The sequence below is a fragment of the Danio aesculapii genome, chromosome 8, assembly GCF_903798145.1.
Source record: "Danio aesculapii chromosome 8, fDanAes4.1, whole genome shotgun sequence".
NCBI lineage: Eukaryota > Metazoa > Chordata > Actinopteri > Cypriniformes > Danionidae > Danio > Danio aesculapii.
The window spans coordinates 15773254-15799724 of record NC_079442.1 but is presented as its reverse complement, the minus strand read 5'-3'; the positions used below and the strand labels follow the sequence as shown (position 1 = coordinate 15799724).

At 35.0% G+C, this 26471-nt stretch overlaps 1 pseudogene; it reads left to right on the top strand.

Moving 5' to 3' along the window:
- The window catches only part of LOC130234028 (pre-B-cell leukemia transcription factor 3-like), a 39967-nt pseudogene extending 13771 nt beyond the window's left edge, over positions 1-26196 (top strand).
- The last annotated feature ends 275 nt before the right edge of the window (positions 26197-26471 follow it).

Below are 26471 nucleotides of genomic sequence, written 5' to 3'. Positions count from 1 at the left end.
TGGGCTGCTGCAGTGAGTGGCGGTAAGTGCAACTCCATCAGGCCCTGCCCCAGTACTTGAGGAACAGTGTTCAGCTGGCCATGGCTTGATTTCCCTAATGTCCCAAGATACAGCTCTGACTGGGAATGCTTGAGCACTTCTAAACGCCCCCATCAGAATGAAAGCAAGAGAAATAGAGAGAGGGAACGCTTGTCGCTCTAAACACTGAACATTTCACGCTTCGCTTAAAGCTCAACTGATAACGTAACAGCGTCCATTTGTGCGTCTACATATGTATTCCGATAATAGCCTTCCCGACTTCATTTCCTGCCAGCAGCTTCATTATGAGTTTGGCCATCACACAAGGTTTTATTTGAGTTTCTCTAATTGCCTTCCTCCTCTTGTTTCCCTCTCCAACTTGTCCGACGGCAGACGGAAACGGCGGAACTTCAGCAAGCAGGCGACCGAGATCCTGAATGAGTATTTTTACTCGCATCTTAGTAACCCTTACCCCAGCGAAGAGGCCAAAGAGGAGCTGGCTAAGAAGTGCAGCATAACAGTATCCCAGGTGAGATCACACCCCCCATCAATGTTCTTCTCAGTTTGTTGGATAATCTAAAAGGAATGATTAACTGTCTGTCAGAGCCTGAAGATTTAGAGTACCCATGCCAGGGAATAGTTAGATAAATTCAATTCATTCCAATCCCTGCTATACATAAAAAAAATATCTATGGTTAAAAATGCTGGTTTAAGATGGTCCATTAGCCTGGATAAGTTGGTCTACAGCTGTCTAACTCAAGGATCTTCAATGCTGTTAATAAGACCTAATCTCCCGCAGAGTTAAGTCTTACTGCAATCTCAAATTGGTATCCGGAGGAGGTTCCTTAGCTGGTTCAGGCATGTTTGAATTAAGGCGAGCCAAATTACACTTTGGATTCTATTGACTTGGCAAATGTAGGAGACAGGAAATGCAATGTGTGAAAGTAATTGCATTCCATTGTTCAAATATGGTAAACTATGCGCTGCAAATTCAATATCACATGAAGATGTGTGACTAATAGAAGTCATAATCTCTTAAAGTTTGTGTAAAATCAAAATTTACTATGTTTAATTTGCTAGCACATATTGCAATCTTTTAGCTAAATAACTAATGGCCCGTTTCCACTGAGAGGTACAGTAGGGTATGGTACAGGTTTATCAGGCTTGCGTTTCCATGGGCGTGATGTATGACAGAAAGTTTCAGACAATGTCATTTTTACTCGAGGAAATGTCTAAAGTAAAGCTGTACAGGTGGTTCACATATCATACTGTATGAGAAGCACTTCTCACAAAACAGATGCTTTATACACATAAATACTTGTGTATAAATGTTCATTACTAACCTTTCTATGAACATGATTTGATTGTAACTGCAGATCAATGAGTGCGAAATAGCCTACTGTAACGTCTGCAATAAAATAAAATAAATAAATAAATGCAACATATATGAACACACACAGCCCCTTACAGTCTCCGATATGTACCAATTACAGAAAAACTACACACCGCATACATTTAGTCCTAATTTGGGTTCAAAAACAACACGAAATATAGCCCACAGTCAGTGCAAACCTGTCATCTGTGTCTGTAATCTTCAGCAGCAAATGTAACCTCTTGTTAGAAAGTAATTCCGTCATTCCGAGTTCATAATAGTCCAAAAGGCGATGATAAAAGTTAAACATGGCAGTTTGTTCATTTTCTTCTCCTTTGTTTTTTCGCGCTTCACTCTCACGTTTGTCCCTTTCTGAAAGGATCGGATATCAGAGCGCTTCAATGATTACGCGCATGTTAATAATATGAGCTCAAGAAGTTCGTTATTTCAAATATAGACGCGCGGCAAGCTCTTTGGAGAAAGTGAAACTGCTCGCACTTTTAGGCAGGCTCGTAAAACAACAACAGGACACAGCAGATGTTGTTTTTCTTGGCTTTGTGGCTGTTCATCAAAATGACGACAAGGTTTGTTTGAGCTAGGGTCGACCATGGCTTGTTATTATATGTATATATAATTACGGTGTAATGTCTTGGCTGTGTTTTTAAACATATTGGTTCCTTTGTTTTCATTCTCCTGCTTTTGCGAGTGACGTATCTCTGTAAACCAATAGCATTCAGCTGCACGTCTTGCTCCACCTTTTGGTACCCCTTTTTTCGTTCTAGGTACCCTTTGCAAAGGGTATCCAAAAAGTGGTACAGTTCACTTTTAAGTACCCTTTGACAGTGGAAACGGCCATAAAAGCGTACCAAACCAAACTGTACCGTACCATACCACTCAGTAGAAGCGGGCCAAAGGTTAATCCAATAAGTTTTTGGTAATAAACTTGGTTCTCTTAAATCAAATCCAGATTTGGACTGCTGTCCTTCTCTGTTTATGTCTGTTTGATGTCTTCAGCCACAATGTTCTGAACTTTTTACAGTTAGTTTGCTACAAGGGAATGATGAGCAAAAAGAAAGCCACAGCCTTAAGTCTATATTCTGTTTCAGTTGGACGTACACCGAAATAAACTTCCGGTTTACACTGACTTTAATTAACATTATAAAAGATGCTAACTTTAAAACTGTGGTTAATAGTTGGGGCTAACTCTGCAGACACAGATTTCCAATTCTGATTAGGGGTGGGGTGGTATTCAGATGGCCTTCTAAAACCAGCCTATGGTCCAGACTGTCAGACTAAGAGACCATCAAACCATCTTAGACTTATATAAAATATCTTTTTCAGCTTATATAAAATATATTTTACTCTAACTACAGATAATTGGCAAGTCTAGGTCAGATAAGGCAAACAAAGGCCCTGTCTCCAATGGTGCACTTAATGTGGAGAGTCTTGTGACTTTTGTTGGTGCTGTATGGTGTACAGTTTGTCGTTTTAGGTTTTCCAAACCCTCCCGAGCATCCCCTTTGCAGCCACTATGCACTATGCAGCATGGACTCGCAAGGAGGAGGATCGCAAGGGCACCGTTTGGGACAGGGCCAATCTTGATCACACCAGAAAGACTCTTCAGTCGCTCTCTCTCATTGTCCTCTTCTTTCCTCTCGTCACTGTCTAGCATGCATACCTGTTTGCTCTAACACATCAGTCTGATACTTCCACTGAGCTGAGTCTCAAGCAGGGCCTGAAGACACAGCGTGTACCCTGTTGTGGATGGATGCCACAGTTTGTGGTGATCTGTGTCAGTCATTGTGTTTTAGAGTAAATTTGTGCAAAATGTGAGTGTATGTGTGTCGGAGAGGAAGAAGAGGGACAAACTTTTAGTCACACAGTGTGATTTGTTATCGCGAAAGAAAGAAATAGGATTAAAAAAAATGCTATCAATTATTATATGAGCATTGCAGTGTTTTCCCACTCAAATATCTAAATTCAGAATCCACCTGAAGGCAAGAGTACCCACCCACACCCATCTCCCCACAGACAAAACTCTTTTGCGTTTTTCAAACTGTCACAGAGGTGGTCAAGGAAAATGTATACTGTTTAAGTCATTGGTCTCAGATCATATTTGCATACTCTGTGATGATATCAATGTTTTTTACTCTGTGGGGAGGGGTTATGGAGGGTTGTTCAGAGTCAGATCCTGTAAAAGCCATTCTTTTTTGCCTTCAGGGGGTGGGAACCACCATCACAGTGGCACAGGTATGTCATGACTTCTGCTCCACTTTTTTTGTGCCATTTTTTTCTTTATTGTTGCTTTTCCTTTATTCTGTCACCCCTTCATGTGTGTTCACTTATACCTCAGACCATGTTAAGACATACTCAGCACTCTGTTCCCCAAAAGTCCACCTTCCCTGCACTTAGCGACAACAGATCTGCACACCAAGCAAGTCTCGAGTGGAACTTTATTTGGAGTGCTCAGTAATCAGTATCAGACTGTATTTATGTAATATACATACGATATTTATGTATATACACCCCCTCCACTTTTCCCTAAAGAACTTCACTCGATTTGTCAAACCGCTTAAAGTATGTGTCCTGTCTTATGTCTTGTCATTATACATTTTGACATGCCTGTGGTAGATATTTACCTCACATTGTATTTAATCACTGCATATGTTAAGGTACCGTTTTTATTTGTATTTTTTAATGTTAATTTATATGCTGGACAATCTGTTCTCAATACTATTACAAAACTGGTTGGTATACTAACAATGGTGTTATTTTTAATGCATTTATTTATTTCATAACACAATCCAAAAAAAGTAAACTCTGATAAAATTGGGTAACACTTTAGTAATGTAGCAATTCACAATATTTACTACTGGCTTATTCTAGGCCCACACTGAATCTGCGCGCTAAGAAATCTGCAGATTTCCACAGATTTTTAACACATACTTGAGTCTATTTATTCAGTTGTGTGTTAATATGTGTACATTTTGTATTTATTCAGTTTTTAAATTAATTTCTGACTAATATAATTACTGACTAATATGAAAACGTTCATATGATTTACTTACAATACAGTTTATACAGTAATAATTTAGGTTTTTAGTAGATATATGGTAGATATATTATATGAGAGACTTGTTTTGTTTACCAAATAAATGGATCTAAAAGATTTGCATTGTAAACATTAAATAAACATTAAAAAAAGATATATATTTTTAATCTAACATATTAAGTTTTTAGTTAAGATACACCCAAAATCATTCCGCATAAATCAGCAGATTTTTCACAATATTCTGCGCAGAAATAGCAAAAAAATGTCTGTAGATTCTGTCTGGCTCCACTTATAACCTGCCTATTATTATTGTATTAACTGTTTATTAGCACTTGCTGTATACAGTATGATCTTATTTTACACTCCTAATCCTACCCAATACCTAAGCTACTACCTAACTATTAATAAGCAGCTGTTAAGTAGTTTATTGAACTAAAAGTCTTAGATAGTGGCTTGTTAATAATTTGAATTGTACATTAAAATAATGTGTTACCCACATGTGCTATGCATTTAAAACCAAATGACATATAATAATATAATTAATATAATTTGAACTCTTATTGAAACAAATTCTTGCACATTTAGATTCCAGAGGCTGCCTGAGACATGCAACTGATTAGAAGTGATGTGTGGTGTTAATAGTATTGTTGATGAAATGTAGCTGCCGTTATCAGGCACCACTTCATTCAGCACACAGAATCAAGCTCATTATCTGGGCACGATCTCTGTGCATGTGTGATGCTCTGCCTTCTAAATGATCGCTTTGGCATACAGGGTCGCACAAGGTTTTTTTTTTAAATTGTTTTCATAACCGTTATGATTTTAGGCATTGAATCTAGAGGGGATATCGTGCACCCTGCAAATGAGTGGGCACAAAGTGTGGTGCCCATCACCCAATTAAATGGGGGTTCTTCTGCTTCGATCTTCCTGCGGTTCAAACGAGCGACACTTATCAATATTTCAGCTCATTATACATGTAGCAGAGCTCTGCCTCAGGTTAATGTGTTAACTATTAATGCAGACCACTTCATTATTGATAATATCAGCAGCCCTGTCCACTGCAACCGCCTAGTGTGTGTGTGTATGTGTGTGTGTGAGAGAGAGAGAGATGAAGCCAGAAGTCTGAGTCTCCATTTAAGCTCCACTCTCAGCAAGAGAAGCAGTATAAATCGGGAGGTATTGAGACCTGGGTAAGATCATCCATCCCATTTCAGTGACACTAGCAGCTTATTGACCCAAGCTTGGGGAGGGAGTAGTGGTGAATTATTTACTACACCCACACAGGCTTTCCCCTCCATTGGTTTAAAGCAAACAAACCAGGTATTGGGTTCCAAGCGCAGAAGTCCACTGCATCTTCAGTCGAGTGTCTTCTGGCATAAATATGAATGTAAAAAAGTATGTAAACTTAAAGTCTGTGTTGTATAACCACCTAAAATTTAGATATACTGTAGATATGTGCTGTAGTCTTACAGAAATTTGTCTTATAGAATAAAACAATTGAAAGTCAGTTGAAACTAAACTTTCTCTATTAAATAATTTGGTTACACTTCAGTTTAAGTACCACTTCTTGCTAATAACTACTCAGCAGGCACAGGACGTCAACATGACGTCAGATTGACGTTGTACGCCAACATCGTGGGACATTGCATTTTGTTTGGAAATGAAAATCGGGTTGACATCAGAACTCAACGTTCAACGTCAGACAGACATTGCATTTTGGTTACTTTCCAACGCAACCTAAAAACAACAAAATATCAACATCTAATGATGTAACAGCTTGACACTCTGTGGATGTTGTCTATCAGACGTTATATTTTGGTTGCCAAACCTGATGAATAAATGTCAGTTAATCCAAAACCAAACAAAGCGCTCAGGGGTAGCTCAAACATTTGGTCGGTGCTCTTTGGGTAAGGGATCCATCAAATCAACAGCAAAAATCAGTCCAAGGCACTCGAATAATGTGGAAAAATTAAAAAAAACTTTATTCACATGGCTAAACCTTAAAAAATCCTATGCGTTTCGGCAAGGAAATGCCTTCATCAGGTCAACAATGATCAGGTGTGTCTAGATTCTCTTTTGAGTACTACGATCACATGACTAATTTAAATATCTCAACAACACTTAATATAAATGTCAGTATATGATGTCAATATGACGTTGGTTTAAGATGTTGGCTCGACATTAGATTTTGGTCACTTTCCAACACAACCTAAAATCAACAAAATATCAACGTCATTTCATTTTGTTATTGGACGTCAAAACAACATTGTCCTTAGATGCTGGTGACCTAAATCTAACCTAATATTAATGTCTTATGACATAGTGTGTCTGCTGGGTAGTGTCTTATTATCTTATTATTATTATTATTGCGATATTGGCTGTGTGTTAGTTCTTATAAAGTACAAACTCTGAATGATCTTATTCTACATTCCTAAACATACCCAATACCTAAACCTAACAATAACTGTTAATAAGCAGCAAATTAAAAGTTTATTGAGGCAAAATTCATAGTTAATGGTTTATTAATAGCACAGGTTAAATTGTGTAAGCCCCAAGAAAACATATCTATTAAAATAACATAATAATACAATATTCTCGCATTTATCATAAGAATTTAAATTGATTTTAAAAAGTCAATACTGTATGTTTTGTGTTCTCAGACATCTCAGACATCCTTTTTCAATTTGCATAACCACTGAATTTATTGTAAAAGAAAAAAAAGACATACAGCAAATGATGGAAACAATAATTTGAATAAGCTGCATCTTGTAAACATCTTTATTTTATTATAATATGAAATTTTAGGGTTAAGAAAAGAAAAGTATAAGTTATGTTATCTTTTGAGGTAGCATAGCTTAGAGACTGTGTGCCTTTTCCATGGCCTTAAACTGCTTCATAAGCAGGTTAAGTAAAAAGGATGACGGCTAGTGCTTTCATTGCTTCCAATTAAACCTTGCTTGTTAGTTTAACCTCTAGGTAAACCCATCAAACAATTGATGTTAAGGCAAAAGCCTGCCAACGGTGGTGGCTTCAGCCGAATGGTCATTAATTTTAATTGCCTAGATATTAAAGATTTAGAAGCGCAGAGGCATGGTGGGGGTAGAATGATCTGATGTCATGTAAATTCAGCGGCTGTAGCGTAGTGTGGCTCGGGCTGCTGGAGATATTAAAATGGAAGCAGAGAGGTGGAAATTAAATAAAGCATCATTAAGGGGCTGAGGCTCTCTGGTCCTCCAGTCCAGCCAGAGCCGGAATACAGCAGGAGAGATTGCCACGGCGACAGGCCACCGTAATTTATAGGGCTATTAAGAAACAACCCTTAATCTCTTTATTATTCCACAATTATGCAGTGCTAGCATTTGCACATCTACCACCCCCCATGTGACCCAGATCTTATTGTTTTCTGGCTGCTGTTTTTAGTAAAATTAGCGTTATTGTAATTATTAATGTATTGGGTTGAGGCGGTGCGCCTGCTTTTAGGTGTACTGCGTGAGTTGTGGTTATTATTATGTCCGTTATTTTTCTTAAGGCGGGCACACAAAAGTGGTTTCATGCAAAAGAAAAGAACATTAGTGTTATTAAGACACAGAGTCAGAATTATTAGCCCCCCTGTTTATTTTTTCCCAATTTCGGAAAGCAGGTTTTTTCAACACATTTCTAAACATAATAGTTTTAATAACTCATTTCTAATAACTGATTTATTTTATCTTTACCATGATGAAAGTAAATAACATATGACTAGATATTTTTCAAGACACTTCTATACAGCTTAAAGTGATGTTTAAAGGATTAACTAGGTTAACTTGGCAGGTTAGGGTAATTAAGCAAATTATTGTATAACGATCGGAGTAAAATTATAGCTTAAAGAGGGCTAATAATTTTGATCTTAAAATCTTTTTTTTAAATCTAATTTTGATCTTAAAATGGCTTTTGAAAAAATTAAAAACTGCTTTTATTCTAGCCGAAATAAAACAAATAAGACTTTCTCTAGAAGAAAAAATATTATCAGACATACTGTGAAAGTTTCCTTGCTCTGTTAAACATAATTTGGGAAATTTTAAAAAAATAAAAAAAAATTCAAAGGGGGGGCTAATAATTCTGACATTAACTGTACATGAAAGTCTTGCCTTACAACCAAATGCATCCAAGTTACCTTTAAAAAAGGTAGTGGAAGTAAAAACAAAATAAAGTGTTATGTTAAAACTTAGCGAGAATGCATTAACATATTGAACAGGGCTGCGGACAAGGACAAACACTTTGTTTAGCAGGATCTCAGCTAGCCCTGCAAGGAAATATGCCACCTTCACGTTTGGCATTAGCTACCTGATCCCTTAAGCACAACACTGATCCTAATTTTGCCACAAGACAAGCAGCCCCTTGTGTGTTGGTTTTGTCTAGAGACAAACAGAGAGCATGTCACGCCTCCATCCGCAATAACGCACAAGCCCTGTCTGATAATCGCTTAATTAGTCTGCATGCCCAGCGGATATTACTGTGGAGGCTGGGGACTGTGGACTTGATGGACCCAAACATGACATCTTGAAACAATCACTCTGCTCAGTGCACAGTGCCTCGTCTGCATTGACGTCTGACGCCCCCTCCTCTTTTTTTCCCCCTTTCTTTTTCTTTCCATCTCTCCCCCAGGTATCCAACTGGTTCGGCAACAAGAGGATCCGCTACAAAAAAAACATCGGCAAGTTCCAAGAGGAGGCCAACCTGTATGCCGCTAAGACAGCCGTGACTGCAGCACATGCAGCAGCTGCCGCCGTCCAGAATAGTCAGACCAACTCACCCACCACACCCAACTCCGGTAAGCTTGCACCACTCCCGGACGAGCCCCCCGAAAACCAACCAGCCATCCAAAATCCCAGTTTGGTCCCTTCTGAACCTCTGCTCCCTTTGGCACGCTGGTTGGTTGCTGTGACAGTGAGAGGTCCCAGCCTGGGGGATGAGCCTCACTCTCCTGCCTATGAGACTATACATGCTGAACGAGACGAGCAAAGTCAAGCAGAAACTGTGTGCACATGCTGAATATGTTTGTAGAATCGAGGGGTGGGAGGGTGGTGGTGCTGGTGGGGGTAGAAGAGATAATCCTCACCCACCGTCCTCCCTTCCTATCCATAAATATGTGACAGTGTTACCCCCGCTGTGAATTGATGGAAATCTCTTGCTCGGAGCATGTTACGCTCTTAAAGAAATGTATAGTTTGGAATAATGATGAATATTTGATTAGTGGAATGATGCAGTGTGTAGCTTAAATTTATGCTCTTTAAACATAATACGCAGAAGATTTGACTGTAATATGGACATGGCTTAAACCCTGAGGAGTTGTGGGTAAGCAATTTTTAAGGGGTCCCCTTTTTCTTGCACCCAGGATTCCAGATGAAAGATGAAGAATTTCAGCTGGATTCTGCAGAGAACAAAAACACTCTATTAACCAACATGTTCACTGGTACTGGCCTTTTCCATAAGCTTCTTATTGTCCTTCTTGTCATTGGCATATAATCCCCTTTATGAACTCGTCCACTAGAGTAGTATTAGGTGTGAACCCCTGTGGAAAACCTAGACTTCCAACTCCATACACCATCTCCGTGCCTTGTTGTGATTTCCCCCATTTGATTTTGCTTTTTTTGGTGACCCCGACGTGCCCTTTTAGAGTTTTAATGCAACCAGGCCGTCATCCCCATCCTTGTCCTTTCATTTCTTCCTTGTTTTCTTTTGCTGTCCTTTTGTTGCTTGCTTTCCGAGCATCACTTCCTAGTGTGGCGTGTGGTGTGTGTATGTCCTCTGTACACTGCGTGTATGTGTGAGTCTGTGATAGCCTCTCTTTCTCTTTCTCATCCTCTCGTTATTCAGCTCCTTACATCTTTCCTTTCTAGGTTCGTCAGGTTCTTTTAACCTCCCAAACTCGGGGGACTTGTTCATGAGCATGCAGAATCTGAATGGGGATTCTTACCAAGGGGCACAAGTCGGAGCCAATGTGCAGTCACAGGTAGGCGCTACGCACAGGAACTGGGGCTGTGAACCAGAGCAGACCTGTCAGCTAGCCTACCATCCACATTTAAACCTCAACCCCCCTCCCCTTTAACATATAGACAATGAAAAAGATTTGATCACCCCTTCAACAATTAGTCTCATTATAGTCATGTAAGATTAATAAGTAGGATATGGATATGGATGGATCCTTCACATTTCCAGTCTGGAACCCCCAACCAAATTACCATATCGCAGCCTATAAGAGGCCCATCTAAGTAGACACTCATTATTTACAGCAGTATGCTAGGATATTGATCCTGGAGCAGACCCCATTTTGTAGTTGATGTTGTGAATGCATTTTGGCTCTGACTTGAGCTCTTGGGTTGGTATTGGTTGTATGGTACTGTTCTTTCCTCCAAACCTCTATATCCTTTTCTCATTGTGATGTTTCCAGTCTTCCAAATTGGCATCCGCTCATTTCATCCTTGTGCTGAAGACACCATTTGAAGGAGAGAGAAAAAGATAATCTAAACATTTCCTAGATTCCTATTATCTGCTTATACTTCGGTAATGGATTGTCACCAGTGCTAGATGTAATTAGTTACAAAGTAACTAGTTACTGTAATTAAACTACTTTTGACCTGAGAAATTACTATGAATTTTGTAGGTGATTTAATTAGTTAATCATACTTGTATAGATACTGTACATACATTCAGCAGGTCTGTAAAATCAATTCAAAAAAGCACAGTAATTGTATTTTTTGATTGTTCTAATATATATATATATATATATATATATGTATTTTTAGCATAGTTTTATTTTTCAACTAAAGAACATTTATCAAGGCATTTGCATGTCTGCTTGTCATTTGCAAAAATGTATTGAGAAGTTAGTTAGAAATTAAGAGATCCACAGTAATTGTGTATGTATATATTCAGATTGTTTTGCAGAATAATTAAATTTTTAACTAAAGAAGGATGGTTTTATTTGTACATGCATAAAAAAAAAACAATTAATTGCTTTAGAAAATTAATATTAATATATGTATGAACACGGCTTGACATTAACACCCGTCAAATGCGGGTAGATTTCAGCTGTGGTAGGTTAGACAGGCACTCCCACTAGCCACTTTGACTGGTTGGAAATCATTTTCAAATTGTAGTTTTCTTAAAAGCAGGGTTTGACAATAAAGATGACCCAATATTCATGCTAATGTGATCTTAGAGTCAAGAAGCAGCATGACTGATAAAAATAACTGTGTTCTCGCGAGCAAAAGAAAGCAGGTGAATATGAGAGGATGATCAGCAGCAGCAGTCACTGCTTTCGTTTTAATTATTCTTTGAACAGATTATTAATAGGCCTAACATTAACCGTGTGTGCGTGATCATCCTTTCATTATCACTCGCAGTATGTTTTTTACTTACTTTCTTTTGCTTACTGTTATTTTTGTTAATAAAGTTTATTTCTCTTTTTTTTTCCAATAACATTGATTACCTCCCGTTTATGTGAAGTTAACTGGTGATCTGAGACCTTTAGCTAGCATATTTTAGATACTTGACAATAATTCTTATTTTAAAGAAAAGTTTGTTGAATAAAAAGTGCATGTATACAGCTATATTTTGCTTGTTTTGACACATGTAAAATTTGTGGCTAAGAAATTATTATTTATTTTTGGTGTGGTCAGAGATAAATTTGGTCAATCCTTTATTTTGAGCCCTGAAAAGTCAAGTGAAATAAACACTAATTGCAACACAACCCATTTGCTCATAACACAACATCTAAATCAAGTAATTTTAGCATGTCAAACGCAAATTTATGCATTAAAAAATATATATTTTCCCAAAAACAAAAACGTGGCTAGTGAAAATGGCGAGTGGCTAGTAATGTTGGAAATCTACTAGCCACATTGACTGGTGATTAAAAAAGTTAAAGGTGCGAAGAAGGTGTCATTACTTTGAAACGGTTCATTTTTAGATACATGTTTAAGATGAAATTGTTTTCAAAACAAATCTAAAATGTCCTCTTTGACTCAAATTTAAACAATTAAGAGTTTAATTTCTATTGACTACGCAATGGGATTTATGTGGATTGTAGTCGTGAGTTAAGTAATCAAATTACACTTGAGTAACTAAGTTACTTTTAATTAAAAAACGCATTTAAATACAGTATTAATATTGTAACTAGCAATAACGACTTTATTTTAAGTAACTTATCCAACACTAGTTGTCTCAATCAAGATTCTCCTCCAACTGCTGTCATGTGTGAATATTTTTGTGCTTTGTTGAAAATTCCAAATCATAATTATTTCATTCTTTCTTTATATGTTTTTGTGTTTTGAACTCTGTTTTGAACACCAGAAAGCTTTAGAGAGGGGAAACACATATGCTGTCCTAAATGTTGCATTAAACCACTTATGTATTCCTAACCTCATCCGGCTGGATATTCCATTTAGTATGATTCATTTAGTAAACTGCAGATCCACCTTTTTTTGGTTGTTGTTCTTCTTTATTTCTTTAAACATCAGTGCCTTTGTCTGTTGTAGCCATACATCACTGTGTTGATGTTTGCACGTGTTGCTGAAATGCAGAATGTTGACAAGCTTGACTTTCTGTTGTGTCCTCTGCAGGTGGATACCCTGCGCCATGTTATCAGTCAGACGGCAGGATACAATGATGTCCTGGGGGGGAATCCCATGTATAGTCCACATGGCTTGAATGTAAGTATAGTCTCAGTCAGCCATGAAGAGGCTATTACACTATTAGCTTTTTTTGGTGTTTTGAAAAATGTACCACCTACATTTAAAGATAGTTTTAAAAATATTCCTGTAATAGAAGAGGTGAATTTAGCAGCCATTAATCAAGTCTTCAATGTCAAATAACCATTCAGAAATCTTTCTAATATTAATATTATGATCCAGTAGTTAAGATTATTTTATTATTATTATTATTATTATTATTATTATTATTATTATTATTATTATTATTATTATTATTGCTGTTGTTGTTGTTGTTGTTGTTGTTGTTGTTGTTGTTATTATTATTATTATTATTATTATTATTAGTATTATTTCAATTATTTATTTATTAATTGATTGATTGATTAATTGTGAAATGATGATAGTTTGCGGATAATTTAATCGAAAGCTCAAAATAACAACATATACCTTCACCGGACACTTTATTAGGTACACCTTACTAGTACCAGGTTGGACCTCCTTTTGCCTTCAGAACTGCTTTAATCCTTCGTGGCACAGATTCAACAAGGTACTGGAAATATTCCATATTATAATTGGTCCATATTGATATGATAGCATCACACAGTTGCTGCAGATTTGTCGGCTACACATCCATAATGCTAATCTCCCGTTTCACCACATCCCAAAGGTGCTTTATTGGCTTGAGCTCTTGTGAATGTGGAGGCCATTTGAGTACATTCAACATTGTCACGTTCAAGACAATGATCCAGTCTGAGATGATATGCGCTTTATGACATGGCGTGTTATTCTGCTTGAAATAGCCATCAGAAGATGAGCACATTGTGGTCATAAAGGGATGGTCATGGTCAGCAGCAATACTTAGGTAGGCTGTGACATGGCCGCGATGTTCAACTGGTAGTATTGGGCCCAAAGTGTGCCAAGAAAATATCCCCCACACCATTAAATCAACATCACCAGCCTGAACCATTGATACAAGGCAGGATGGATCCATGCTTTCATGTTGTTGACGCCAAATTCTGACCCTACCATCTGAATGTCGCAGCAGAAATTGAGATTCATCAAACCAGGCGACGTTTTTTTAATCTTCTATTGTCCAATTTTGATGTTTTCAACATTTTGTGCATTCAGAGATGCTCTTCTGCATACATTAGTTGTAACAAGTGGTTATTTGAGTTACTGTTGCCTTTCTGTCAGCTCGAACCAGTTTGGCCATTCAAACCATTCGAACCAGTTTAAATCACCTTTATTCCCCATTCTGATGCTCGGTTTGAACTGCAGCAGATCGTCTTGAACATGTCTAAATGCATTGAGCTGCTGCCATGTGACTGGCTGTTTAGAAATTAGCATTAACAAGCAGTTTGTGTACCTAATAAAGTGGCCAGTGTGTGTATATTGCCACAAATATGTCTACAAAATACAACAAATAAATTGAATCTAATTAGAAAGTGTTATTAATGCATCTTCATTGAATAAAAGTATTTTGATTTTACTTTAGTTAGTAGTTTAGTACAGTTCATTTAATAATGTGCCACAGATTGGGACACATCATGTCTACAGTGGGCTGGAATTTACTTCAAATTCTCTTATTTATTTATTTTTTTAGTAAAACTTCATAATGTGCTGTACATTTAGTTATTATTATATAAATCATAAGTATCTGAGCCAGACAGCAAGAAGCCACCATAAATCCAAACTCCACGACAAACAGAGTGATGATTCAGAGGATGACAGGAGTGTCTATCCCATAATATGCATAAAGCGGAAAATGTGGCAGTTTTTTTTAAAGCAGAAATAAATGCTTTGCTCAGTAAAAGCTCCTGCGGCTCAAGTATTAGGGAGTGGTGTGAGGAAAATGAGATTCGGAAACATATTAAGTCAGTTTGTTGCCTGTGTAAACAGTTCCTATTACAGTAACCTATAACGTGGTAAGATGAAAAGGCTTTTACCAGCACGCCTTGCCTCTGTTTGCCTGTTTTGCAATGCTTCAAAGAATTTGCAATATCCTTATCTACATGATGAAATATGAAAGTATGATTGCCTGCAGCCGTCTGCAGGCATGAATTTTATCTTCCCTGATGAGGTTTGATATGATGTTTTTTTTTTTCCCCCACTATACACTGCATAATCTTGAAACCATCTGAGTAAAGACTCATTTATTTGATGAGAGGGAGAGAACAAGTGTGTGAGAAATGCAGACGTAAATCTTCCTTGAACTAAACACGGGTTTAGATGTATCTATTACCTTGCTTGTCGGGATGCTGTTCATAAAAGTATAAACTTAGATGCGATAGCTTTAAACAATGCTACAACTGATTGAAGATATGTGTACATGGGTGCATTTTATTTTAGTCAAAACTCAAGATTTTTGCAAACTCTGCAGACTTTTATTTTGTAAATTCCAGGTTTGCCTTTCAGTATAGACAATACAGAACACAGACTAACAGTGTTCACTCTCTGATTGGCTTATCTCAATCATAGACCCTTTTCACATTTCTTGGTTTCTCAGTAGCGGAATACATCATGGTTTGGTAAACTGAGAGTGTAGTGAATCGAATAGTACAACAAATGATGTTTTTACAATCCTATTTGCTGAAATAATAAAAGAAAAACTCCTCTATGGTGTTATAAAGACTTTCAGAAAAAGGAAAATAAATTGTGTGAGACTGATGACGGCAGCCAGAGGAGAGCATAACATCAAATTTACTCTCAGCCCTAAAGATGCTACATTAGAAACACCTTGAATAAGTGGTTATTCCTTTATTGTAATTTGATGCAAAGATGATATAATACATTCATAAATGCATATAAATGTTCATATATTTAAAAAAAAAAAACTAAATATTAAAATCTCGTCATGTCACATGACCATTGCACTAAATTTTGTTACATTTTTAGGTTTCACTTTACAATAAGGTTTTGTTAGTTAACGTTAGCTATTGTAACTATTAACATAAACTAGTAATAAGCTTGTACAGCATTTATTAATCAAAGTTTAACATTTACTTATGCATTATTGAGATTCAAATGCATGCTTGTTAACATTAATGCACTGAGCGAACTTAAACAAACAATGAACAACTTTATTAACATTAATAAAGATTAATAGATACAGTAATAAATGTATTGTTCATTGTTTGTTCATGGTAGTAAATACATTAACTAAAAAAACTTATTGTCAAGTGTTACCCATTTTTGTGACATGCTCAAAAGAAACCAAGATGGCAGAAAGCACATCCTTTATGTTTTCTAAACTTTAAAACACCACAATGTTTTGTTGTGAGCATGCACAAATAAAAAGTAAACTCATTTGGACTCTATTTTAATGATCTAGGCACAAAGTCTAAAGCTCATGGTGCTAAAAAAGCATTAAGAGCATGTCCTTATCCACTTTTGCTATTAGAAAGACGTAAAAAAAAAAACAGTTTGCGCCCTGACACATGGTCTAACAGGGTTGAGCTTATTCTCTTAATAAGTTATAGGTATGTTTTGAGCACAACATGCATTAAACCAATCAGAGTCTCATCTGCCATTGCCTTTAGGAGTCAGTTGTGCCGCACCATTGCACATTTGCTATTTACATGGCGAACTTTGTAAGTGGAAAAACTGAATGGAAAAACTAAACGCCTTCTCCATTCGGCCTCTTTACTTTCTCTTTACTTGTACTCTTTACTCCTTTACTTTCGTGGAGTCTGTGTTGTACACACTCCACTGAAGACATCCATTAGGCAAGGCAAGTTTATTTAAATGGCACATTTCATACACAGTGGCAATTGAAAGGGCTTTACATAAACAAGAATAAAAAAGACAAGTATAAGAAAAAAAAAAATTAATAATTAATAAAAATAAATAATAAAAATTATTAAAACAGACAAAAACAGATTCAAATGTGTTACAACAGGTTTTAAAAGAATGAAAAAGAAAAGAAAGACATAATAGTGTGATCTGTCGGATGTGGCACAGTGCTCATTCAGTAAAGGCACAGCTAAACAGATGTGTTTTCAGTCTTGATTTGAATGTGCCTAATGTTGGAGCACATCTGATCATTTCTGGAAGCTGATTCCAGCAGCGGAGGGCACAACAGCTAAAGGCGGATTCACCCTGCTTTAACTAAACCCTTGGAATTTCTAGTTTATTTGATCCTAAAGATCTGAGTGATCTATTAGGTTTGTATTCAGTGAGCATATCTGTAATGTATTGAGGTCCTAGGCCATTTAGTGATTTATAGACAAGTAATAATACTTTAAAATCTATTCTGAATATAACTGGGAGCCAGTGTAAGCCTACATATTTAATTTAGTTTCTCAAGCACAAAGAGTTGTTTCAAAACTATTTCTAAATTTAGTTCTAATTTCCAGCAAATGAATAAATTAACAATAATAACAAAGTGTTAGTTATATTTAAACACACGTCCTATTCTTGTGTCCCATATGGTGACGCACACGTCTCCAAAACCGAAGACAAATCTAAACTTGTTTTTATTACAACAAATATAAATATGCACATGATAAATTTTACTGCTAATAATAATAATAATAATAATAATAATAATAACATTATACAAATGCAAATTGTCATGAATAAACTAAAAAAAAACACTGACATGAAGAAGGCATGGTGGTAGTGGTTTTTAAATCTATGTAGTAAATAATAAATTTTGTTAGCATATTAATCTTTAATTTTTTTTTCATATGTAAAGACATTTGTGTATTGCTGTACATCCTATGTCTATTAAGCGTTTGAACCTGCATAGGCACATAACAAATGCACTCTTGAGTGAGTTTCTCAAAATAGCAACACGGCAACAATGCGCCTTAACACACCTCCTTTATTGACCAGAATGCCCATGAGTCACAAAGTGGCGCAAATGGATTTGCTATTTAAAAACATGGTGCAAAACGTGAAAATTAGGGTTGCGCTAGTCTTAGAAAAAAGCAGAGTATGATATTAATATTAGAGTAAAATATGCGCCGGGTGTATGATAGCGGCCACTATTTTCTCACTTTTGTCAGTATGTCTAAAAAATGATGGAGTAAATCCACTTTGTCTATCGTGCCTGAGCCTTTCATGTACACACAATATACAGCAATATACAGTACATAATATTGCTAAGTTGATATCAATGATATCATAAAAAATGAATACATAGAAAAAGTTAGTAAATTGTCAGTTGTACAGTTTATGCAAATTGCAGTGATCTTCCTCGCTGCCAAATGATAATATTTTATTTAATAATTGTATTTAGCCAACAGTTTTGTGCTACAAATTTGTAGATATATTTAGCTTCTAACGTGATCTTTTCAGAAGCGTATCAGAAACGTCAACATAACTGTGGCGACCTCTGAAATAGACACTAAACCGAAGGAAAATGAATGAATGAATCAATGTTTTCATCTAAATCCACTGTTTAAAATGAAAATGTACTAGTTCAAGCATACCCCGACAAGACTCACTGCCGAGCTGATAAAACTGGAAGATTTGAATATTTTGAGCCTTTTCCGGATTTGTTATTTTATCAAACGAGGCAGTAAAATCTGCAAAGATTATTACATATTCCTTATCCAAAACAGCTTATTTATCGGACCAAATGGTCGTCGTACATTATCGAAAAAGACAAACGAGCTTTCCGAACGCAAAACAAATCACTTTCTATTGAGAAACAGATGCAATCAGATGGAGGAATAATTTGCTGTGAGGTAATTAATAGAGCATAGCTGTCATATGTGTACTTTCTGATGACTGTTAGAGCTCCATTTGCATGAATTAACTCTAGCAAAGCACACAACGATAAATGTCATAAGTCAAAACGTATGCCCGATTTTTCACAGTGCCGAGACCCAGACGTGGCAATGTATCTGTGGCTAATGCCGTGTGTGTGTGTGTGTTTCGAGGTCTCTGTGGCCTGTAGCTGTGCAGATGAAGAAAGTGTCAGTCTGTTGCAGACTCAAACACCACATTTTCACACTCTCTCACTCTGGTCCACTGCTCAAGTCAGAACTCACTCTATCACTAATAGTGTGCGTGTGTTTGTTTGTGTGTGTGTGTGTGTGTGTGTGTGTGTTTGTGTGTGTGTGTTTGTGTGTGTGTGTGTTTGTGTATGTGTGTGCGTGCAAGTGATCTATGTCATGGGGGTACAGCAGACTTTCTCATAATACTCGCGTTTCAGCATGGGTTCAGACTCTGTGGCTGGAGGAGAGCAGGACAATCTATTTATCGACCTGTTCCAGGAACTCCAAATCAGCAAATTCCTAATTCCGCCATTGAACAAATCCCCTAACACACACACAACTAGGCCTGTGTGTGTGTGTGTGTGTGTGTGTTTTTTTTTAATAGAAACACAGGAAGATTGTTTTGATAACCAAACACCTCATTAGCAAATGATCATATGGCCATTGTTCTTCTCTAGTTTTGTGACAGGATTCAATCAAACTCTCATTTTTTTATTTAAGTTAAGACAAAATATCAATAAACATTTAAAATATGATTTATAATGATACATGATAATTAATAATAATCCAGCTAATAATTAACCATGTCCTTTATTATTATTATTATTATTATTATTATTATTATTATTATTATTATTAATATTATTATTATTATTATTATTATTATTATTATTATTATTATTATTATTATTATTATTATTATTATTATTATTATTATTATCATCATCATCACATAGAATTGTGTATTCATTTGTTATATTAAGCCAACAACTCCCTGATTCTTTTATTTATTTAGTTATTTTTTTATTTACTTATTTATTTATGAGACAACAATTTACCATATGTATTATTTTTATAATGTGTTTATTATATTAAGTCAAAGATTCACCAAGTTCATTATTATTATTATTATTATTATTATTATTATTATTATTATTATTATTATTATTATTATTATTATTATTATTATTATGCAGAATTGTGTATTTATTTGTTATATTAAGCCCAGAAACTCTTGATTCTATAAATAATTAATGAATTAACTAATATATTTATTTGTTTATATTTATATCCTTGAAATGAGCAATTTACCATGTTTATTAAATTATAATGTGTTTATCATATTAAGCCAAAGATTCACCAAGTTTATTATTATTAATATTATTATGTAAAATCGTCTATTTAGTTGTTATAGTAAGCCAACAACTCCCTGATCTATTATTTATTTCTTTTATTTATTTGTATCCTTGTAATGAGACAACAGTTTACCATATTTCGTTAATATTTACAATTTTACCATACCATATTTATAATTTTTACAATGTGTTTATTATATTAAGCCAAAGATTCACCAAGTTCATTATTATTATTATTGTTTTTATTATTATTATTATTATTTATTTATTTATTTATTTATTTATTTATTTATTTGAAATGAGCAAACAATTTACTGTTATTATAATGATTATAGTGATATTATAGTGATATTATAATGTGTTTATTATATTAAGCCAAAGATTCACCAAGTTAATTATAATTATTAATATTATTATTATTGTTGTTGTTATTGTTATGATATTATTATTATTATTATTATTATTATTATTATTATTGTTAATAATATTATTATTATTATTATTATTATTATTATTATTATTATTATTATTATTATTATTAATAGTATTATGTTTGTAACTACATTACAATATTATTATTTTTAGCATTGTTTTTTGCATTACCTTCAATTGAGTCAATTTTTGTTGTTGTCACTTGTTGAACGAATGAAAGAATTAATAATAAAAATGAAAAAAATGATTAAGAAGCAATGAATAAAAATAAAATAAGAATCTAACATTTATTTCTTCATGTCAGAACATGCTTCAGATGTTTGGTTTAGTCTACAGTGTCAGTTGGCCTCCTCTAGCCATTACGTGATACAAAGAATGACTATCGCCTTCAGCCTCAGATCTAAGCCATGTTTTCGAGGGAAAATCTCTAGCAAAGCTTGGTCTCCATGCAGTGCGAGTGGTTTGTGTTCAGGCGATCAGGGTGGAGGAACGGGAACGGCCTGCACCGTCACTTCCACTCAACATCCTCCAGGCTCCCCCTCCCCAACCGGCCTCCTCCCCTTGACTGACATCAAAATATGGAGCGACAAGCTGTCGGCCCACCGCTGAAATCTGATTAGACATTGATTCCAGCAATCGCTCCCATTGGCCACAACGTTTATGTGAATTTGTTTTCAGAGAGCGAGCGGAACAGGGGCCGGGAGAGAGAGAATAAAGCCGATGTGGGTTTAACGTGGCAAGATGGCCGTCGGCATGTCAGACAGTAGATCAGAGGAGACACTCGCTCTTATTAATTTCTTAATGCATTAGTATGCAGATGTATGCATGCTAAACACGTACACAGCAGGATTAGGACACACACTTTACTGCGAGCAGACAAATAAACAGGCACACTTCATGATGCCCACGCTTCTGTGAATTTATGAATACTGGGGGAGATTATTTATAGGATTTAACATTACAAGTTGTAGAAGATTTATTAGTTGTCTTTTGGTATTTCTTACATATGTGTATATATAAAAAACAACTGGTCAAAACAGGTTTACATGCATTTGAAATGGTAGTTTTATTTGACTAAACTTTTTACTAAAGAAATGCATTTAATTGATAAAAATTAATCAAATTAATTTAATTATATTCCATAACTACACACATATATAAGTTACACAACCACACTACAATTTACTATTTAATTTTACTATTTGTATTAACATTTCGTAGCACCAATAAAAGTTGATAACACTTAAATGATTTCACTTGAATGAGTTGATAGCACTTGAATGATTTCATAGAATGATTTCTGTATAGGCTAGTATGACACTGAAAACTATAGGGGTTTCATGCATTTGAAATGGTCAATTAAATGTAAAAATTTAGTAAAATAAAACTACAAACAATAAATAAATAAAATCAATTAAATAATATTAAATATAATTACACACATAAATACATTACACAACCACACTGCAATTTCTTATTTATTTTTAAAAATTGTATTAACATTTCGTAGCACCAATAAAAGTTGATAACAATTGAATGATTTCAAAGAATGATTTCTGTATAGGCTAGTATGACACTGAAAACTATAGGGTTTTCATGCATCTGAATGGTAGTTTTATTTTACAATTTTTTTACTAAAGGAATAAATTTAATTGACAAAAAATAAATAAATAAATCAATTAAATAATATTATATATAATTACACACACAAATAAGTTACACAACCACACTACAATTTCTTATGTAATTTTTCTATTTGTATTAACATTTTGTAGCACCAATAAAAGTTGATAACACTTGAGCTTTTAATTATCATCGTAGAATGATTTCTGTAGGCTAGTATGACACTGAAAACTATAGGGTTACCATTACTGAAACTAAATGTTTTTACTGTCAAACTTTAGCTACAATAGACTAATACAGAATATTATATTAAATTATATTCTATTACATATATTACATATTTTATTTATAGGTTTTTGAATTGCATATTTATTAGTAGAATATTTATTTGTTGTCCTATGTTATTTCTTACATATGTATGTAAAAAATACGGTTTTTATGCATTTGAAATGGTAGTTTTATTTTACAAAATGTTTACAAAAGGAATGCATTTAATTGACAAAAAAAATCAAATCAAGTAAGTTATATTACATATAAATACATATGGTTATACAACCACACTACAATTTATTATTTCATTTTTATGCAAAAAGTCTACTGAACCTTTCATTTCCTCGGCGGTAGGTAGGAAGCGGTCCAGAAATGATGATCTGCGTGAAGGGCGAGAAGTATTAGCGCTTAATGTTATCCTTCCAAACACCATGCAAAAACCTATGTTATCTCTCGCTCTAATCACCATATATAGACCCCCAGGACCCTATGTAAATTTTCTAAAAGAGTTTTCTGATTTTATCTCTGACTTACTAGTTAAAACTGATAAAATACTAATTGTAGGACACTTTAACATCCACATAGATGACGACACATTAGGGCTCGCGTTTATGGACTTACTACATTCACTAGGGATAAAGCAAAATGTTATTGGTCCAATCGCTTAAAGCATACACTAGATCTAATCTAAATCTGGTATCACTAATGTACCAATTAAATGTTTTACTGTGAAACTTTAGCTACAGTTCACTAATACTGAATATTATATTAAATTATATTCTTTTTATTCTATTACGTTTATATATTATATATTTATTTATAGGCTTTTGGATTGCAAGTTGTAGAATATTTACTTGTTGTCCTATGTTATTTCTTACTTTAATGTTTGTAAACAACTGGTCAAAACAGATATTCATGTGTTTAAAACAGATATGTTATTTTACTCAAACTATGTATGTTTATATGGGAGTAATATCACATGAGTTGCTGTGCGATATGGCTGTATATCGGCACTGGTGGGAGGTGTGCACCGGCCAAGTGCCTTAGTGTTCCATCAGTGACGATTATACCTATATTGCACGGCTACGAGTGTGATATTACATTTATACAACAGTTCGATGTCAAAAAGAAAATCAAACACGAGGCTGAAAATTCTTTTGTAAGAGTAACTACTGTTTTTCGCCATTCCTTCACATCTGCAGCTGACGTCAGGACAGCAGAAACCGTTGCTACTTCACAAACGTATTTTTAGGGCTAGTATTTGAATGATTCTCTAGCGTAATGTCTAAAGTGATGACAAAGCAGGTGATTTTACTCACGTTTTAAGATTATAAAGCTAAACTGCATGAAATGCCAACAGTCTAAAGACATTTCCCAGTATTTCTGTTGCAATCGGGATATCACAATAAATATCCCAGAAGAAGCCAAAGGACAGCAAACTACCAGAAACACTACCAAATTACTATGGTATAAAAATGCAGCACTACAACATACAAAAGAGAGAGATTGACTTAGAAAGTCACTTACCAGTTTAATAATGATTTGATCAGCTGTAGTTTGAATTACCCTGAGTTTTTTGCTTCTAAGGGCTTATTATGCAGTCACTGTCACCATCTTGTGGCGGAACATCAACCATCTTTGGTCTGCTCAGTATGACAGGCTAATGGATGCTGGCGCGCTGTATCTAAAATGACAAATATTTAAAATAGGCATTGTCCTTATAAATAAACTACATAGTTGCAATCTAAACAATTACATTCTTGCCTGAAAAAACCCCAAAGTACATTATGTTGTCCAACAGCTGCAATATTTGTGAAACTGTTGTGAGTATTTTGATCTGCTGTCACTCTATGCGGGTGGAGTAATACAGAAGGGTGAGGAGGCTCTATGAATGCTGTTATTGCAGGATAACCAGACAGAACTGCTGTAAATGTATATGTATATACAAATGCTTATATTTCTTTTGACCATGAAATGACTTGTATATTTGTATTTGTGTGTTTTCAGGGTAATGGAGGATGGCAGGACGCTACGACTCCATCCTCTGTGATCTCCCCTACAGAAGGCCCCGGTAGTGTGCACTCTGATACCTCGAACTGACACGCCCCTTCCCAAACTGTGGAGAGCCAATCACACGATTGCAAACCCCACAGACTGACCAATCAGAGACACAGAATAAACTCTCATCCTCATGGAATCATCCACTTTTCCACAGTGTTTCGGAAGCTGGACAATTCTCAGCCGTAAACATCAGTCCACTGCGGTTTTTACTAACACAAGCTCTCCTCCAACATATTCAGCTGTTTTTTTTTTTTTTATATCTATATTATTTGAAATGTACAAGCTCGAAGTGTATGTTACATTTGTTTGTTTTTTGTTTGTTTTTTTAGTTTGTTGGTCATAATTGTTTTAACCGACTGTCGGCAAAGCTTTAGAGCAGTAATACAATTGAAAACTATGAATAAATTCATAAGATGCATTTAACAGGGCTAAATGCTACGGAAGGCAGCTTGGGGAATTCATTGCTTTTTTTTTCTTGAGCTTTTATTAATGTCACACTAAAATAAGACCACCTATGAATGGCAATCCACTCCAATTTTGGGGGGTGATTTTTAAATACCTGGCAATTAATGTCTTTTTTTAACAAAAATGAAATGTAATTAATATTCAGTCCACTACAATTAATGAAGGAAGTTGTAAAGGAAATATGGGACATTTTGTTGGACGCTTTTCTGGCAGTTTTCCATTCAAAAAAAGGTTCTTGTATATGACATAGCTTGAGAGTATTTATACACCACACAAGTAAATACTCCGCTTTATTACCTCATTGAAACTCATAGAAAACCAATAGATTTAAAACGTTTCTTTAGCTTCTAGTGCTCTCACTGACTACCTCTCAACAAAATCACCACCACATTTTTTCGTCTTTTTCTTTCGTTCTTTCTTTTCTTTTAAATACATTTTTTTTACATTTCTTAGTTCAGTTTAAATCCATCTTGTAAGAAATTTGCTCTCTCTGTCTCTCTCTCTCTCTCTCTCTCTCTCACTCTTTATGTAATCTAATGTATATTTTAACCTTCTAAGAAAACTAAGTTGCTTTGTTGCAACTTTTAAAAGAAAAAAAAGAAAAAAAGAATCATAATATTAATAATACGAATAGCACGGAGAGGATGGAGAGTACAGTGGCTGGTGGAGGGGAAATTCTGTGCTGGATTTCAAGGGAAGGGGGGAAATATGATCATAAAATTAACACCAAACAGTTAAACTGTTGTAAATACTGAAAAAAACAAACATTTTGAATGTTGCTCATCTTGTTACTAATTCATGCAAAAAAGGAATAAAAAAATAATAAATAAAAACCCATGATTTAAAAAAAAGAAAGAAAACCTGTAATGCATAGAGGTTTCAGTATTCAGAATTGTACATTTCAAACCCTGTGTGACAGGGTTACCGACTTACTTTCTCTTTTTTGTATCGTATGTGATTCTGAAACTGATAAAAAAAGTCATACAAAATTTATTTGTGGCAGTGGTTCTAATGTATTAAAGATGTTTCGTGTTTCTTTCTAACCAGACTACACCCTGGACTGAAAAGTCTTCCTTGTGGTAGTTATGTGTAATTTCAGACATGAATAAACTGTTTTCCTTTCATGACAGACTGCTTTGCTATTGCCTTTTTTGTTTTAATTGCATTTGAGATGATGATAATGTACTGTAAAATGATTTAAATAGCATGTGCATTTGTAAACTGCTCATGTCTATTTATAATCTTAATGTGATAGTTCACTCAAAAATGTGAAAATGAATATTTCCTTATGATTAAAGTTCATTGCACACTGTATGAAATTTTCGCATGAAAAAATATATATACATTTGGCTGTATCCAAAATCGTGTACATCCATGCTATATAGTACGCTAAAAACAGTATGC